This window comes from Chinchilla lanigera, unplaced genomic scaffold (assembly GCF_000276665.1).
Source record: "Chinchilla lanigera isolate Chin_1 unplaced genomic scaffold, ChiLan1.0 scaffold00004, whole genome shotgun sequence".
NCBI lineage: Eukaryota > Metazoa > Chordata > Mammalia > Rodentia > Chinchillidae > Chinchilla > Chinchilla lanigera.
Genome location: NW_004955405.1, coordinates 30,249,303 through 30,267,152, shown reverse-complemented (window position 1 = coordinate 30,267,152; position 17,850 = coordinate 30,249,303). Strand labels below are relative to the sequence as shown.

The 17,850-nt window shown below is 40.2% G+C and overlaps 1 protein-coding gene and 1 long non-coding RNA gene across 3 annotated transcripts in view; one reads left to right on the top strand and one right to left on the bottom strand.

The window, feature by feature from the left end:
• The window catches only part of Ube2n (ubiquitin-conjugating enzyme E2N), a 37,961-nt gene that overhangs the window by 11,210 nt on the left and 8,901 nt on the right, over positions 1-17,850 (top strand). The window lies entirely within an intron of this gene.
• LOC106149421 overlaps positions 16,655-17,850 on the bottom strand; it is a 14,891-nt gene continuing 13,695 nt past the window's right edge. The window contains exon 2 of the long non-coding RNA XR_001235601.1: positions 16,655-16,981. This is a non-coding gene — a long non-coding RNA (uncharacterized LOC106149421). The remainder of the gene's footprint in view (positions 16,982-17,850) is intronic.

Genomic DNA, 17,850 nt, shown 5'->3' with positions numbered 1-17,850 from the left:
CCCGTTGTATGGCATGTATTCCCAGGGGTTGTTCAGAGTTTCAATGATTTCACACACATCCGTGGATGGGTAACTGCAGTCGATGCATGGTGGGCCAATTGTGTCACTGTTTCTCTGTGTCATGATAGATCTCAATTGAGCGGCGGTGGCTGGCCTGAGGGCTGGCGTGCAACAGCGCTCGCCGCCGCATGGCTCCCCATGCGCTGGGGGCCCACCCTCCAGGAGCCAGCAGGCAGGAGGCTAGCCAGCCGGAAGGCTGGTGCTCCCTACCCGCAGCTCCCTGTGCGCCGGAAGCCCTCCTTCCGGGGAAGCATGAGGCCGGGAGTGAGTCGCCGGTCCGAAGACCCCAAAAGACCAGTGCTCCCCGCCCGAGGCTCCCCGTGCGCTGGGGGCCCACCCTCCGGGAGCCAGCAGGCAGGAAGCTAGCCAGCCAGAAGGCTGGCGCTCCCCGTGAAGACCTTTTTAGAGGGTAACTGTTGAGCTGAATTTTGAAGACTAAGTAGAAAAGTGGGGTGGGGGAGTAGAATGTCATTCTAGGTTAGACATAGCAAACTTTAGGGGAGATTTTGATAGTACTGAAGTTACTATGAGTCAGTATGTCAGCTTGGATCATAGATATTTAGCTTCAAATTTTAATTTGAAGTTTCTTTTCTTCAGGACAGTTTTTATACTAAAAAGATTCTTCCATTCATTTTATTCTGCTATTCCAATCTAGTTTGTACACTGACTGTTAGTCTCACTGAATACATATTGAAGGAAAACTTAAATGTTTCAGAATTCCAGGTTTTTGGTTTTTTTATGTGTAATTCACATACCATAAAATTCACCTTTTTTAAGTTTGCAATTTAGTGGATTTTATTATACTCACAAAGCTTTGTGATTGTGCCACTGGTTTCAAAAGATCTTTATCACCCCCAAATGAAAGCCTGTACCCACTGGAATCACTGATTGTCCCCATGCCTTTCTCTCTGTCACCACTGGTCTACTTTCTGTTTTTTTGGATTTACCTATGCTGCACATTCCATATAAATGGAGTCATACACTATGTGGCCTTTTCTGTTAGCTAATGCTTAGCATAATGTTTCCAAGGTTTGTCTGTAGTGAAGTATGTATTAGGACTTCATGCTCTTGTAATTGTTTTGTTAGCTGAAGCTTTTCCTAAATCAGTATGTTTTAGAGATGATTGATAAAGCAGGAAAGAAGTTTTAGGAGACAGGTAATTGTATTGCTTCCCATAAAACTAGCCAGTAACATTTGACATCTGCATTGTTCTAGAGTATTTAAAAATATCCTTCAGGCCTTGTGAGCCATTGTTATTTGTTTTTAAGTAGTCTTTAGTAGTAGTAAATATTTATCTCTAAATGAGTAGATTAGAAAAAAGTCAGTTTGATTGCTGGAGACTGAAAAATTTTGAGCCAACTCTGTTGAATAGTATATAGGGATCATATTTGGGTTTATCATCTCAGTGACTAGGAGATCTTGGCCAGTTTACTTACTTTCCCTGGGCCTTGATTATTGCTCATGTCTATTTAAAATTAGAGGCTTCTGTGATCCAAGAGGCTGTGATCATATAATTCTAGAAATGATTTTCCCCTCCGATTAACTAATAAGCAGAGGCAGTGTATCAACTATTGTAACTGTCCTACTAACCTGTTTCAAGTTTCATTGTTTATCTTTTTTCCCATTTAAAAAAAATAATCTTCCCTTTTGGCTTTTCAGCGGGCTCTCCTTTTTCTTTTCTGAAGCAGAGTCTTGCTATGTGGTTCAGATAGGACTTGAACTCAGTTTGTAGCCCAGGCTGGCCTTGAACTCATGGCAATCTTGCTTCAGTGTCCTGAGTGCTGGAATTACAGGTGTGTACCACCACACCTGGCTCAGCAGGCTGTTCTGCACTTCCAGAAAAATAAAAATGTACAAATGCTCAAAGCAGTAGCAGTTTTCCAAAATATAGTAAATGTGTAACTTTCCAGTGTAATATAAAGACCTGTGTCATATTGGTTATGATAATTTTTTTTTGTTTTCTGTTTTGTTTTTTTGACAAAGGGTCTCACTATGTAGCATAGGCTGGCCTTGAACTCAGTTATATGGCTCACGGTGGACCTTCTGCTTCAGCCTCCAGAGTGCTGGGATTACAGGCACACACCACTACACCCAGTAATGATAGTTTTTAATTCTGTAAGTGTTCATGTTCTCATTGGTTCCGACCTTGGACATTTTTTTTTTTTAAATTTATTTTTTAAAAAATTTTTAAAATTTTTTAAATTTTTAAATTTTTTAATATTTTTTCATTATATATTTACCTGAACAACTCATTCACTTTCCTGGCTTCAGTCCACATCAGTCAGTGATGTCAAATTTTAGAAGTGAGTTTTAGACCACCCCAATCACCTTTTTTTTTTTTTATATCCACATATGTGTCTTACAGACATTTCGAAACCAACTTTGTCACAGTGGAGTGTTTTCATTTTGCAGTCTCCTCTCTTACATATGTATCAGCACTGCTACTGTTTCTTTGCATTTGTCATTACACCAGTATTAACCCAGCCTGAGATCTCTTCCCTTTTCTAGACTGCCTTTGTAGGTGAACTTTTATCCTTTTCTGGAATTTTTTTCTGTCATAATCTCAGAACTCATTCCGTGCCCCCACATTTTCACTTACACACACGCATGCACACATGCTTTAGTTTGCACACTGATATGTTACTCAGTTATTTCATTGATATTTTTTTCCTTATACACTCTTGCCTGTGCAGTCTGATACTGTTTTCCAGTCACAGTGATGAATTTTCCCACTCATAAGTTGCAGAAGGAGTGATGAAGCTGGTTTAGTGTTGGGTGAATTGTTGATTGGACTAATTGCTACAGGGAAGTTGGGTGATGCTTACAGGTACCAAGAAGCCTGAAGGCAAGAGTCCTTGCAGTTTCTCTTTAGCATCATCCCTTTACTAGTGGAGTTTATAAGAGATCAGAGTCCCACCTCTAGAATCACAAAGTAAATGTAAGGGTGAGAGACACTGACTTTATATCTGACACACTAATTTTTTAGTGTGGAGGGTCTTTTTATAGGTAGAAAACAGCCTGGCATGGCCAGCCCGGGACTGACAGGAAGAAGGGTGAGGAGCCTTTGTTGGCAGTAGTTGGCTTGACTTTAGTCCTGTGGAATTAGGAATTTCATAGGGTTGTGGGTTTTGTCGTTTTTAACTCTTGTTTGACTTTCAGGAAGAGAGCATGGTATGCTATAGAGAAATGTCTGTTCTAAATCAGTTGAATTTTCCTACTTCATAGGGCCTTCCTGCCAGTTGTAGGAGAGAGACAATTGTGTTTCTGCATTCAGATGAGGATGTTAGAGAAGGATGAAGCATTGGAGAGAAAATCTGCGGAGAAGGGCAGATGGTGACTCGATAATTTGCCCTCTTTTATCCTTGTTGACTCTTGTCTTCACTGACCCCCAAGAACTGTCAGAACAAATAAAGTAACTTTCTGTTTTAAGCTCTGACACACCTTTCATTTGTAACTTTATTGTTCTCTGGGCATGGGTGTGTAGGTGTAAAGCACTGGGGTTGCTAAAGATTGAAAGTTCCAGCAAGGTGAAGTTTGGAATAAGCCCTTTGACCCTGTACTTTTAATCCACATTCTGTCATTTGGGAGGTTGTTGAGGACATTTTTGTAAGTCTTTAGAGATGGATTTGAAGATTAAGCAGCATATTTGAATATACAGATCCACTTTAAGGATTAATCCAGGTATCAATCCCTTCACCTCAGCATTCTGGCTAAATTTACCATTCATTAGCCTCTGAAATTCCAGTGCTGTGCCTTGGATTTGGCAAGTTATTGGATAGTTTCAGATCTTGAGATTCCCTTTTGTCTATGATTCTGGGATTGTACATGTTAAATCTAGACACTGCTCAGCCCTCTGAACAGAATCCACTATGGCAAGTGTTTTTCAGGTTTGGCAGCTTTATTGAGGATTTAGGGTTAGGGTTGGTACATACAATGCAGCAAATGGCCATGACCCACCTTGATGGCTCTTAGTGTTTTTTCTTCTCCTGTCTTTCGTCTTGTGTTGGACCATTGCTCAAATTTTTTGAATAGGATGCCTAACTAGACAATGTAGTTCATGACCCCAAATCCAAACAAAACTGTTCCCAAATTAAGATGCATTTTCTGTCTACAGTGAATTCAAGATGCATGTGGCATTTTCTTTAAGTCAACTTTGTTAATGTTTAATTTATATTGAGAGCCCATTTTTAAAGTTTGTTTTGTTAAATATATGCACATGTGAAACCATTATCTTAGGCTACAGAACATTCCCTCACTGTAGCCCAGCACTTAAGAGATTACATTGTTTTAAGGGCCAAGGATATAGCTCAATGGGCACAGCACCTGCCTGGCAAAGACAAAGTCCTGAGTTTAATTCCCTGTACTAAAAAAAAAAAAAACAAAAGAGATTATGCTGTTTTGAAGTGTGCTTTTACTTGCACAGAGTAAGTATTTTCTTTTCTTTTTTTGGGGGGGTGTGGGAGACAGCGTCTCGCTATGCAGTTCAGGCTGGTCTTGAGCTCACTTTGTAGCCCAGGCTGGTTTTGAGCCTGCAACATTCCTCCTGCCTCAGCCTCCCGAGTGCTGGGATTACAGGTGTGCACCACTATGCCCGGCAAGTACTTTTTCTTGATGTTACATTTTACACTTAAAGAGTCTTTTTCTTGTAGGCTTTGATATGATCATTGTGATTGTGATTCTGGAGAGGTATACCTTTGAGAATTTTTCCTTAGGATAAATTCTGAAAAGTAGAATTTTTAGTGAACCATCTTAATAGTCTCAGCAGCCTGGTTGATTAGGGTCAGTTTTCTCCTCTGCACCAAATGTTATTAGTATTGCTTTTTATGTATGTAAGTTGTGAATATTAACAGTTGTCTTGATAATGAGATACTATCTTTTTTGAAATAGAGTTGCTCAGATCCTGCTTCTCTTAGGTGATTTTATTTTCTTGCCTTTTTGGATGATGTTATCTTTTATATCTAAAGTGTCCCACAAGGGTCTTATGTTTTGAGAGGTGGGGCTTGATTGAAGGAAGCTGGTCACTGAGGTTGTGACCTAAAAACAAATACTGTTCCCAAATTAAGATGCATTTTCTGCCTTCAGTGAATTCAAGATGCGTGTAGCATTTTTAAGTCACCTTTATTAATGTTTAATTTATATTGAAAGCATAATTTTACAGTTTGTTTTGATAAATATATACACGTGTGAAACCATTACCTGAGTCAGGCTACAGGACATTCCCTCACTGTAGCACAACACTTGTTATTCACTTACTGTTCTTCTTGTTGCTGGGTCCTCCCTTTGCTCACTACTTCCTTACTGGCATGGGTTGAGCAACTTTCTTCCGCCAGGCCCTTCTACTGTGCTGTTTCTGACTTCTAGACAGCCAACCATGGACTGAACCCATGGGAAACTGAGCCAAATAAACCTCTCCTGTAAGTTGTGGGTGTTGGGTATGTATTTTGCCCTATCAAAAGGCAAGTGACTGTAAAGATAAGTAGTAAGTACATATACTACAAAATGGTGTACTAAAAAAAAAAAAAATGGTGTACTTATGGAGAAATGCCTTCTACCTCTGTATCCCAGCTACCTGGTTCCTATTTTAAGAAAAATCACTGTTTATTTACACTATTTTAAGGGTAATTTATTACTTTGTAACCTGTTATTCCTGAGTCCAGTGTTGATACATTGTTTCAGAGACTCAAACAATCATAGGAAATAGATTAATTTGGAACAGTATTATGTGCACAGGGTTCCATCATATTACATCTGCCTCTGTGTATAAATCTATACTTACTTGAGGTGTGTAGATCATTTCTTTCTCTGGCGTAGCACAAAGAATAATCTTCTGAAATCACAGAATATATAATCTGCTGATTTACTCTCAACTGAGTCTCTTAAGACTATTCAGCTTCCAGACCAAACCATAACTAAAGTCTGTAGCCTTACATAAATTTGGTTTCTTGAGCAATATAATTTCAAATTGTTTTAAAAACCTTGAGAAAGAGAGCAGTCTTTTAATATATGAACCAGTCATATTGAGGAAAATAATGGTTGGATTGTCAGAGTTGCTGGAAGGGGCAAAGAACTTAGGTATGGTACAGTATCTCTGAGGCTTAGCATATAATGGCTAAGATTATGGAGCAGAAGTGTGATACAGTTTGTGAAAAGATTGAAAAGTCCCATTTCCCACATATTCCTACAGTGTATAGCCAGGGTAAAGTCTTGGGCCTACAAGTTTTGGAGGTTCTTGAATTTCCACTCCCCCAGTCAGTACAGTAATTGTCTTTCCTTAGTGCCTCTGTGAGGTTGGTATCAGTGATTCTCCAATTGATCTCTTCATTCAGCTGTAGAATGTGAGACTGTGGAGGTCAGCATTGGACCTAGGCTGGTTGTGGAGACAGAATAAGGTGGTCAGTGACTAAGGGACTGCTTTCTAGTGAGCACTCACATCTACTTTCCAATGGTGTTGCAGTAGCATTTAGTAAACTGCTTATATCTTAATTGACAGCTGCCTTTCAAAATGTTAGAAAGGCTGTTTTTTATGTCTGAAATAAAGTGTGGCTCACATTTTTTTTTTTTTTTTTTTTTTTTTTGATACTGGAAATTGAATTTAGGACCTTGTGCTTGCTAGGCAGACAAGCTTGTACCGCTGAACTATATCCCTGGCCCCTCAGATGGTTTTGATGTTACCTCCTAATTGTGTAGAACAAAATGCTGGTTGAAGGAATGGGGAGATACATAGTTATCTCCCATACTTTAATTTTAAATCTACTTAGACTGACTTAGCTCTAGCTCAGGAAGGTGTAGAGTGCAAAGAGGAGCCTAACCTAATACTCAGTCTTATGTGGTGGTGATTTTTATTGCTACTTGATTTGGCAAAGATGGTGCTTCAGCTTAAATATAAAAAGAATGAACATTTATATTTTAATAAGTGGAAATATTGTCACTTACATATTAGTCCCACAGAATAGTATTAAACCTAACTGTCTAAAGTGAGGCAAGCCGGGCACGGTGGTGCATGCCTGTAATCCCAGCACTTGGGAGGCTGAGGCAGGAGGATCATTGCAAATTCGAGGCCAGCCTGAACTGCATAGCAAGACCTTGCCTCAAAAAGACCAAAAAAAAAAGAAAAAAAGAAAGAAAAAAAGTGAGGCAGACATTTGGAAAGCACTGTAAATGTCATTTATCAACAGTGGATAGGAAAATAAGATGTTTCAGATAAATAATACATTTTTATTTTATTAGCGTTACTGTGTTTGTAATCCATTTCCATGAGTTAGACAGTAATAGTTTTCTTTTGGAGCTGTAGTCTGCAGTTTTAGTTTTTAATCCAGAGTATCCAGGCTCTTACACTGCACAGCCCTGGGAACTGAACTGTGGCCGTCCGGCTGAGCAAAGCTTATTTGGAAGGGGACCTGCCCCTAATATGAGAATACTTGTTAAGGTACTCAAAGTTAATATACAGAATGTGAAAGACTCTTTCTCGTCCCTAAACTAATTGTGCCAGTAGCACAACTAGATTGAGAGTGCAAATCTACTTGGATATGGTGGTACATGCCTGTAAACCCAGCATTCTGTGAGAGACTGATGCAGGAGGATTGCAAGTTAAAGCCTAGCCTGGGTAGCTGAGTGACTTAGCCAAACCCTATCTCTAAATTAAAAATGGGTGGGAGATGTAGCTGATATGAACGCTCTGGATTCAATCCCCAGTATGGGTAGGGGGGAAGTAGGGGGATGAATATACAAATCTATACCAGTGGAGACTTGCCCTTGCTTTGCTGAAAAATTCAATAGCTCTACTTTTATCTGTTTTTGTCCGCTATTGTAAGCATGGGGCTTTTATATTAATTGGGTCCTTACGCATTAAATTTGTTGTGATTGTGGTATTTGAGACTAGAATTAACCTGAAGAGAAAGAGTTGAATAGTCAGAGTACGGTAGCTCTCTATACTAGCTTATAGGCCAGGGAAAATACCTGTGTATGCCAGACAGTTTGCAAAGAACATTGATTTATCTGTAAAGCACCCAGCTGTGAGGAAAGCAGACAGAAGGGACACAGTGAGTGAAAAATGAACGTATCCAGCTGTTTTTTTGACTTTTTTTTTTTTTTTTTTGGTACCAGGAATTGAACTCAGGACCTTGTGCTTGCCGTGGAAGGCACCTGGCCAGTGAGCTACATCCCCGGCCCCTCAAGCCTTTTTTTTTTTAAAGGGCATTTATTTTTGTCAGAATAAAAACATATTAAACATTCTAGAATGTTAGCTGGATTTTTGTTATGAGAAGTATGGCTAATTTAGCATTTTTCATTAAGGAGCATGTAAAAAATGGGAAAAAGCAGGTGTCATTAGCTACATTTCATCCTTATTTGATGTTTAACATTAGCATAGATGCTGGGGGGTATATCTTATGTCTTGCTGCACAGCAGGGAAGACTATTGAATAGTAATTACAAGATTCAAAGAGGCCTAGCAGTAAGATTTAACTCATTCTAATAATGTTAGGTCAGTTTAGTGCTAGAGAATGTTTCAAAGGACTCCATTTTTAGAAGGCTGTAGTTGACTTAGGTATGATTACATGGCAGCTTGTCCAGTTAAAATTTGGAATTAAGTTGGGCTTGGTGGCACAAGTCTGTAATCCCAGGTACTGGGAAGCTGAGATGAAGATTCTCAAGTTAGAGGCCAGCCTGGGCAGATTAGTGAGATCCTGTCCCAAAATAAAATTTTAAAAAGGAGGTTGGGAGAATAGCTCAATGGTAGAGTGGTTGCCCAGCCTTTGGGGGGCCCTGGATTCAAACCACAGTACCAAAATAAAAGGTATTAAATTTAGATACCCTCACTCTTTGAGTGCCCCTCTCCCCATCGTTTGCTAGTCTGTCTAGTTGGATTTAGATCTCTAGTGTGAATTTAGTACCATTTTGAAAGGCTTTTATTTTCTTTTTCTTTTTCTTTTTCTTTTTTTTTTTTGTTTTTCTCCGGTACCGGGAACCGAACTCACGACCTTGCGCTTGCCAGGCAGGCGCTTTGCCACTGAGCTAAATCCCCAGCCCCTCTTTTTTTCTTTTTTTTTTGTCCATTTGAGACAGGGTCTCGCTATGCAGTTCAGGCTGGTCTTGAACTCACTTTGTAGCCCAGGCTGGTCTCTAACTCACAACGATCCGCCTGCCTCAGCCTCCCGAGTGCTGGGATTACAGGCATGCGCCACCACGCCCGGTTTGAAAGGCTTTTAAACTAAGTAGGGTATTGTTAATAAAGAGAATAGTGGTCTTCAGTGCTACTTTGACTCCATTGAGTACCAGAGACGTTTAGTTTCTTAACCTTTATTCCATACCTCTCTCCACTCCCCAGTCAACTCTTTCCTTTCTTGTCTAGTTCATTTAGACTTTGTATCTGTAGCAAGAAGCACATGCCAGCCAACTTTTTGGCTATCTTTAGCAGACTAGGGTATTTATATGTTTGGTTTTTTTATTAGTATATTTGCCATATATATAATGATCACATTTCTTGTGTGGGATTGGTACATATATATAAAACATCTTCCTTCAGAACTTGAAATACTTCACTCCAAGCTATCCTTGATTTGAGGGTTTGTGCTGAGTAGTCAGCTGTGATTTTTGATGGGATTTCCTTTATAAATAAGTTGTTTCTTTTCCTTTAAAGCTTTTAAGTCTGTTCTTGTGTTGAATTTGTGAAATCTTGGTTATGATATGCCTGGCTCTAGATTTTTTTCTTGATTGTGGCTAATTGGAGTTCTGTATGCCTCATTTGTCTGTACATCCAGTTCTTTTTCCTTACCAGAGAAGTTTTCTGCCATGACATCTGTGAACAGTTTGTTATTTTTTTATGTCATTTTTGCTGTGTCATGCTTTTTCACTGACTCCAGTCAATCTTAAGTTACTCTTCTTGGCCTTGTCTAACACCTGCTGGATTGATTTCTCATGGTCCCTTGCAGTTTCTAAGGAATTTTTTCATGATTGCTAACTGAAAGCCCATCTTCTGTATGTGAGCTCCTGCCCTCACATTGGCTTAATCTTCTGTGAATACTTTCAATGGCATTTCTATTCTTCTGGATATCTGTTTAAATTTGCCTTATGGATTCCATTTCTTTCCTATGCTGAGCATTCATGTCTTCCATAATTTTCTTAAGCTCCTCTATGTTTTTGTCTGTGTCTGCTCTAGAGCCACTAAGCATGGCTTTCCTTGTGGACACCATCTCTGCAGTTCTCTGAGAAATTATTTCTGATTTGATTTTTTTTTCTAGAGCTCCATTCAATTGCTTTGTGTTACCACTTCAGAGAGGCCAGGTGGATGGCTTTCTGATTGTCTCACCTCATTGCCCCCTGGGTGTTTGGTTTTGGTGAACTGGATGTCTGGGGTTACATCTTGCTTAAGTGTCTCATTTTTCTTTTTTTCCAGTTTAATTCCAGAGGTAATGTTTGTAAATTGCCTGTAGTGGGTTGCTTTATTGCTAGTATTTAGAACCTTTAGGAAATGACTACTTCTCTTAGAGGTGTCTTCCAGGTGTAACTGGTTTTTGGGTTTTGAGTCTGTTGCAAGAGCCTATAATTTCATTTTGTTCAGTTTGTTGGGAATGAGAAGTTGCTGCCTCTTTGACCCAGGCCCTGTTTCTTTGGCAGTGTGCCACAGTATTTTCTATGACTCTTAGTCACTTTCAGTTTTGGCATATCAGGAAAAATAGCTGCTTAAACAGTTACCTCACTTTTTGCTAAAGTGGTACCATCAGAATAACAGTAGCAACAATTACAGCCTAGAAAATAACAAACTGAGGTAACCATTAATTTGCTACCTTTAACCAGATGAACTAGACTTGTGGTTATATAACAAAATATAAAAGAGACCAGAAAGTTCTATGGAGTATATAAGTCCTTAATATGTCAGCTTTACCCTCAGGGGTTAAAATTTAAAAGGGGTTAGGGAAAAAAATAGAGAGAAGAAGAGGAAGAGATTAGAAGGCTGGAGGACAAAGGGGGATCACCTAACTTTGGGAAACTGTTGCAGAAGACTGGAGGGAAAGAGAGAAGGAAGAGATAAAAAGAATAACAGAAAATAACTACAAAGAGGCTAGAAACCATGTTCACACTCATATAAAGACAAGCTCAAACAATGAAGGAGGCAAAAAACAAAACCACCAGCACAACAAAAAACAAACAAGAGAGAGAAAAATATGTCCACTTCCAGGTTTGTCTCTGTTGTCACTGGTAGATGACATGTGGAGACAGAATCCCATTCTGTGCTGATCTATCCCAGCAAGCCAGCAGTAGCTTTTTTGGCAACATAGTGGATAATCTCAGCTGGCCTGCACCTTCTGCCAAGACCAGACTCATTCGGCCTGCAGCCATCAGTTCACCTTCCATGGACCTGAGCCCAGCTGGGAGCCACTAGGTGGAGCCAGCAGCTGCTCTGAGTTCTGAGCTCAACTGGCCTCTTTTCCAGATGGCTCCTAGCCATTTGCTGTCTCTCATGGGACCACTGAGCCCTCAACACTCATCACCAGCTAGTGCAGTCCTTCACTTTTGCTGATTCTCTCTATTGCTGTGTCTCTCCATGGAGGCCTCTGGGGTCACCAGCACTACATGTCTGCAGGTTTGAATTGCTCCTCTCACACAGTGAGTTCCATCTCAGGGAGAAGGGGCCACTGGCTGCCTCCTTGCTTTTCATTAAAGTTTCCTTCTTCACTTTCTCTGTGGGCTTCAATTTAAGCCTCAGATCTTTCCTGGGTCTAGGGGACCCACTTCCTTCCCTTTTGTCTTCCTTACATTGCTATATTCCAGTATCTGGACATCAACTCTCAGAGAGGCTCTTTCTCTCCTGCTTAGAACTCCATCATCTTGGTGCCTCCCTATAAAACATCTTAATTCTTTTTTCATCCCTGTGTTGCTGAGACAAAATACCTGACACCCAAAGTTAAAGAAGGAAAGATTTGTTTTGGCTACAGTTTGTAGAGGTTTTAGTCCATAGTTGGCTGGCTCCAAGGCAGGGTGGCCTGGTAGAGGGGCATCACAGAGGAAAAACAATTGAAGGTGGCAGAAGGCAGCAAAGTAGTGAGGAAGCAGCAGCCCTCTTTCTGTCCCTTGCATCATATCCAGGCTATCCACCCTTAGGGTAGGTAGTGCTCAAACCCAAGGTAGGGGACCCTTAATCCTACCCAGAACTGTGCCAAACCATTTGGTGGGCTAATTTAGTAATCACACATCTTTGATGTCACCATCACACACTTCACATTCAATCACCCCTGAAAAGTTCTGCCTATGACTGTGAGGCTTTGGGGGGACATCTAGACAGACCATACCAATCCCCTTCCCATTTGGAAAAGGTCTCTCCCTACTGCCTATTGTCTTTTACCTTGTTCTTTACTTATGCTCTAGGCTTCTCATATAAGAGAAACCATGTAATATTTAAGCTTGGGTGTCTGATTAATTTAACTTAACATTATGGTCTCAAGGTGCATCTATTTTGTTGAGTTGCTAAGTACCTCACACTCCTGTAAAGAGCGCCAAAGAGACAGCTAGTAACAAGGTTTGGAACGCTCATAGTGGAGATGTCACTGCACTCTGTGGCCTGCCCCACATTGTGCATTACGTGGTTGCTACTGCCAAGTGCAGAAGGGCTCTACCAGTGCTCTGCCACGGGGCCGCAGTGGAGAGCGGAAGAGCTGTGTCCTCTGACGGGTTCAGGCCTTAGCTTCGGTTGCGAGGTTTTGACTGATCCTAGACAACATACTTAGGTATAAGTGTGAGGGAAAAAATTTTAGCTTCTGTTAAGGGAAATGGATCCATGAAGTGGGGGAAGAAGACAGGGTATGTCAGCTGTGAATTGGACAAAGGACTGGTGAATGTCTACTGCAAACTTCATTTCGCCCTTTTGTGCTAAGTTTTTGTATTTTATAACAGTTAAGAGTTACTTCAACCCCATCACTGGGGGTTGAAACCACGGCATTTGCCCTGAGCTGCCCATTTTGTTTTTTAAATTTTGAGACAGTATCTCACTAAGTCTCTTTAAGTTGTCCAGACTGGACTCAGACTTGGAGTCCTCCTTTCTCCGCCTGTGAGTGCATGGTTGGCTTTTCCTACTCTGTTGAAGCTTTCTTCTAACTCCCAATACTGTACTAAGGAAGGGGAAGGGAAACAGGAATATAAAGGACTGGGGGAATTTTTACAAACATACAAGTTCCCTGGGTTTTTTGTTAATGTATTATTCATGTTTACCACACCAAAAATGTATTAACGAATTCTCAGCTGGGTGTGGTAGCACATCCCTGTAATCCTAACACTCTAGGAGGCTGAATCAAGAGTTTCACAAGTTTATACCCGGCCTGGGCAATTTACCAAGTGAGACCTTGTCTCTTAATGAAAAGGCTGGGGATGTAGCTCAGTGTGAAGGCCCTGGGTTCTGTCCTCAATGCCGCAAAAACAACAAAAAAAAGACCAGTTTTCATTTAGGATGAATGCAGAAGGCCTCAGACCCCACCTATTAAGTGACATACTCTCCTGGATTGTAAAATACACAAGTTAAGAACTAGTACCTTGGGGATTTAGCTCAGTGGCACAAGCGCAAGGTTGTGAGTTTGATTCCCGGTACTGGAAAAAAAGCAATTTTTTTCTTAAAAAAAAGAACTAGTACCTTAGCACACAGCAATCCAAGTGAGGTGTTAACTGAGCGACGTGGTCCCCTCGTCATTTAGGGTTCTGAGGTGTCAGCATTGGTCAAACATCTGAGATCTAGAGTTCGTTAAAAAGGAAGCATAGCTGTTTTGAAATAACATCTTATTTTTATTTTTGAGTTGATGCTTTAAAAAAAAAAAAACCCAGGCAATGAAGTGTTCATTAAATCGGATACTAGAGAAAAAGGAGAAGTGTGGTTGCCATGAGTCTACGAATTATAGAGCTGGGTCCCAGAAGGTATTCATTTTTTGTTCGTTTGCTTGTTTTTTTTTTTTTTTTTAATTTTAAAGAGAAAAAATTAAAAACAATGAAACAGTTTTTTTTTTGGTTTTTCTCCGGTACCGGGAACCGAACTCACGACCTTGCGCTTGCCAGACAGGCGCTTTGCCGCTGAGCTAAATCCCCAGCCCCCCAATGAAACAGTTTTAAAACAGGTTAATCAGAGAGTTAATTATGTACATTGGGTATTGTCTTTGTAGTAGTCACTGAGTACAAGATATAGGCATGATATCTTGTCCAAACAATATTAGCTCAAACCTTTCTTTTCAATGAACTAAGAGAAACTAGTTGTATAACTGTGTTAACTATTTTATGTATAAACATATTTTTTTCTTTTTCCCTTTCTTTTGTTTTCTGAGACAAGATCTTGCTGTGTAGTTCAGGTTGGCTTGAACTCACTATGTAGCCCAGGCTGGCCTAGAATTTTGGGAAATCCTCTTGCCTCAGCCTTCCAGGTGCTGGGATTACAGACGTGCATCACATTACCTGGCCTCATCTTAATTCTTCTCCTTCCTGCCTTCTTCCCTTTCTCCATCTCTTGGTCCCCTTCTTTTTTACACAAGGTGTCTCCCTGTTTCCTGTTGTATTGTGCTTATTTATATCTTGGGTTTCTCACGTAAGGAACCATGTGATAGTTAAACTTGTGAATCTGATTTATTTCACTTACCATTACATTCACAAGATGCACTCATTTTCCTGCAGACAACTCAAGTTAGCCTTCTTTATGGCAGAGTAGTACTCCATTTTCTTTATCCATTCATCTACTGGTGAATGTGTAGGCCACCTCTGAGATTTAGCTGTTGTGAAAATTTCATCCTTGGTAACATAGTCTTTAAAGTAGTTCCTTTCAATATTTTTCTTCTCTGTGTCCTAAGAAATCATGGCATAAGGTTTGAAAGTAGTTGCTGAGGTATATATGAATCATTATTGTCACTTGACATTAGGATAAGCATTTGCAAGAAATCCTCATGACTTCCAGCGGCTTGGCTCTTTGCTGTAACAGGTTAGTGGCAAGATGCCAAGAAAGCAGAAGCAGAAAGTGAATGCAAAATTAGCTTAGTTTTACTTCTGCTGGATCTTTAAAGTTATTTCTGTTGCTTTTAGAATATATAGCACAGTAGGCTTTTTTTGAGGATGAAATGAATGCTAAATTTACTTTGGTTTTCTAAACATGATTATGTGGTGTACTCTTTATTTTTTTATTTTATTTATTGTGCCCTTTATTATTACATTGGATTCTTCTCTGAAGTAGTTTGCAGCCTAGATCCCTCCTGTGTGTAGTCCTCAGTAGGAGCCTCGCCCCTATGGGAATCTCATGCAATGAGGATCTGCCAGGAAGTGGAGCTCGGCCAGTGATGTGAACCTTGGGGAGCAATGGCAAACATGGAGGTCCATGATTGGTCCATGCCCTGGGGGCTGGGGACCCTGTATTACTGTATGAGTGCCTCTGTTTTTCTTCATGTGAGTTTTTTACTTTTTGGTTGACTCTCTATACAAAATGACTTTTTTTACTTGTCACTGAACTCCGGGTCAGTGAGATTCAGCTGATGACTGATTTGTTGCTCCTCTGACAGTCCACTCATACAATATGGTGTACTCTTTCAAAACTTAAGAGATTTGGGTGAAATAACGAACTTTCACTGCTGATTTTTTTTCTTTGTGAAGGAAAAGGCATCTCTGCCTCATCTGAAGCAGAGGTGTCTTACGTCCACTAGGGGGTAGTGTACACTGTAAAAGTTAACATTTCCTTAATTAATCCATGTATCATTATGCCGTTGTTTGGTCTGAATTCATTTTCGTCCATACGGTGTTGTCACAGATCATTTTCAAACACAGCCTTGGTGTAGTGGCATATGCCAGTGATTCAGCTATGAGGTGAGGGAGGCCAAGGAGTGGGGATCACAAGTACCCAGACTGGGTAACTGGCAAGACCCTGTCTCAAAATAAAAATATAAAAAGGCTGGGAATGGTGTTCATGGTAGAGCGCCCCTGGGCTTGGTCCCCAGTACTGCAGAAAACAACAGAAAGATCTTGGTTGTAGCAACCACTAACTCACACCCATTTCTGTTATAGTACTCTAGATGCCAGAGGTATACAGTGATAATTTATAGTTTCTCTGCGGAATTTGCCTACCATTTACAGTAAGTTAAATTAGTCTAAATGACCTGTCAGTAACATTGCAATAGGATTGTCATGTTTCACTCTCCTGTGTTACCATGCTAGTCCTATTGAGCAGTTGAAATGAGGCTATTTTGATTGCTATATAGTAGTTGTAAATTACACACTGCATTTTGAAGACTTGGTATAAAAATGTAAAATACATTAATTTCCTCCCTCCCTCCTTTGCTTGCCCTTTCTTTCTCTCTTTCATTCATTCATTCATTCATTCATTCAAGACAGGTCCTCTCTGTATTTTGGTTGACCTTGAACTCACAATATAGCTCAGGCAAATATTCCTGCCTCAGCCTCCAGCTGTTTCTCTTACATGTTAAAATAATATTTTGAATATATTGGGTTAATAAAAATACTATTAAATTAATTCTTTGCTCAGGGATATAGCTCATCAGCAAAGCACCTGCCTGGCAAGCACGAAGTCCTGAGTTCCATTCCCAGTATACCCCAAAAAATAAAATTAATTCACTTTAAACAAATTATACCACTTTTCTAAGGATACTATTTAGTCTGTCTTTAAAATTTTACTGTTTACAATTTAATCATTGGCTGAGAAGATGTATGACTTCATATCACCTCATAGTGAAGCACAAGTTATTGAACATAAAAATAAAAGGCCTTGGTTAATAGTTCATTGAGAGAACGTCAGATACAGTTTACTGTGGTGTGATTCTTGAGGTTCAAGTTCCAGTAGATAATCAGATCAGTTTGAGGTGGTGCTCAATTCCTTTAGAAATATTTGTGGTGGGCTGGTGATATAGCTCAGGGGCACAAGTGCCTGCCTGGCAAGCACAAGGTCCAGAGTTCGATTCCTGTTAACAAAAAAAAATATATTTGTTATGCTGTTATACATATTCTGTAAGATATTTTCCTTGAGACTTAAATTTTGTTGCCATTTAAATCAAGCCCTTCTTCTCCTCTCTTCTCTCTTCTCTCTCTTCTCTTCTCTTCTCTTTTCCTCCCCCCTCATTCCCCCTCCTTCCCTCCCCTCCCCTGTCCTCCCCTCCCCTGTCCTCCCCTCTCCTGTCCTCTCCTGTCCTGTCCTGTCCTCTCCTGTCCTCTCTCTGCCTTCCTTCCTTCCTTTCTTCGGTCTCAGTGTGTAGTACACCCTAGCCTTAGTGCAAGCTGGCCTCAAACTCACAGCCATCCTGCTACATCAGTCTTCTGAGTGCTGGGGTTACAGATGTGTGCACTGTACCCGCCTATATTTCTGTTCTTAAATGTATTTCCTTTTTTGCATTTTAGTATCTTAACTTCCTGAATCATCTACAGTGTTTTCTGTTTAGGGGTGGTACTAGGTTTTTAAACATAGTAGGATCAGAGTGTAGTTTTAAGATTATTTTCTTTTCTTTAAAACAAACATCCTTAATAAGTCTTGAGGTTTGTTGTTGTGCTTTGTACTCTGCAGTGGTTTTTGAGTTGAGTATGTGACTGGCCTTCTCTGATCTCCTTGTGCAGTGTTATCTCATTTGATAGTTATAGTACAGTCCTAGTACCCAACTCTGTGTCTACCTTTTGTTCCCTGTACATACACACACAGATTCAGTACCATTTCCATTGAAACTAAGCCCTTACTGTACACCATCCTGTGAGATGTGGGCAACCTTAGGATATGATGTTTTGTTTTGTTGTCTTTTTTGAAACAGGGTCTTGCTATACAGTTCAGGCTGGCCTTGAGCTC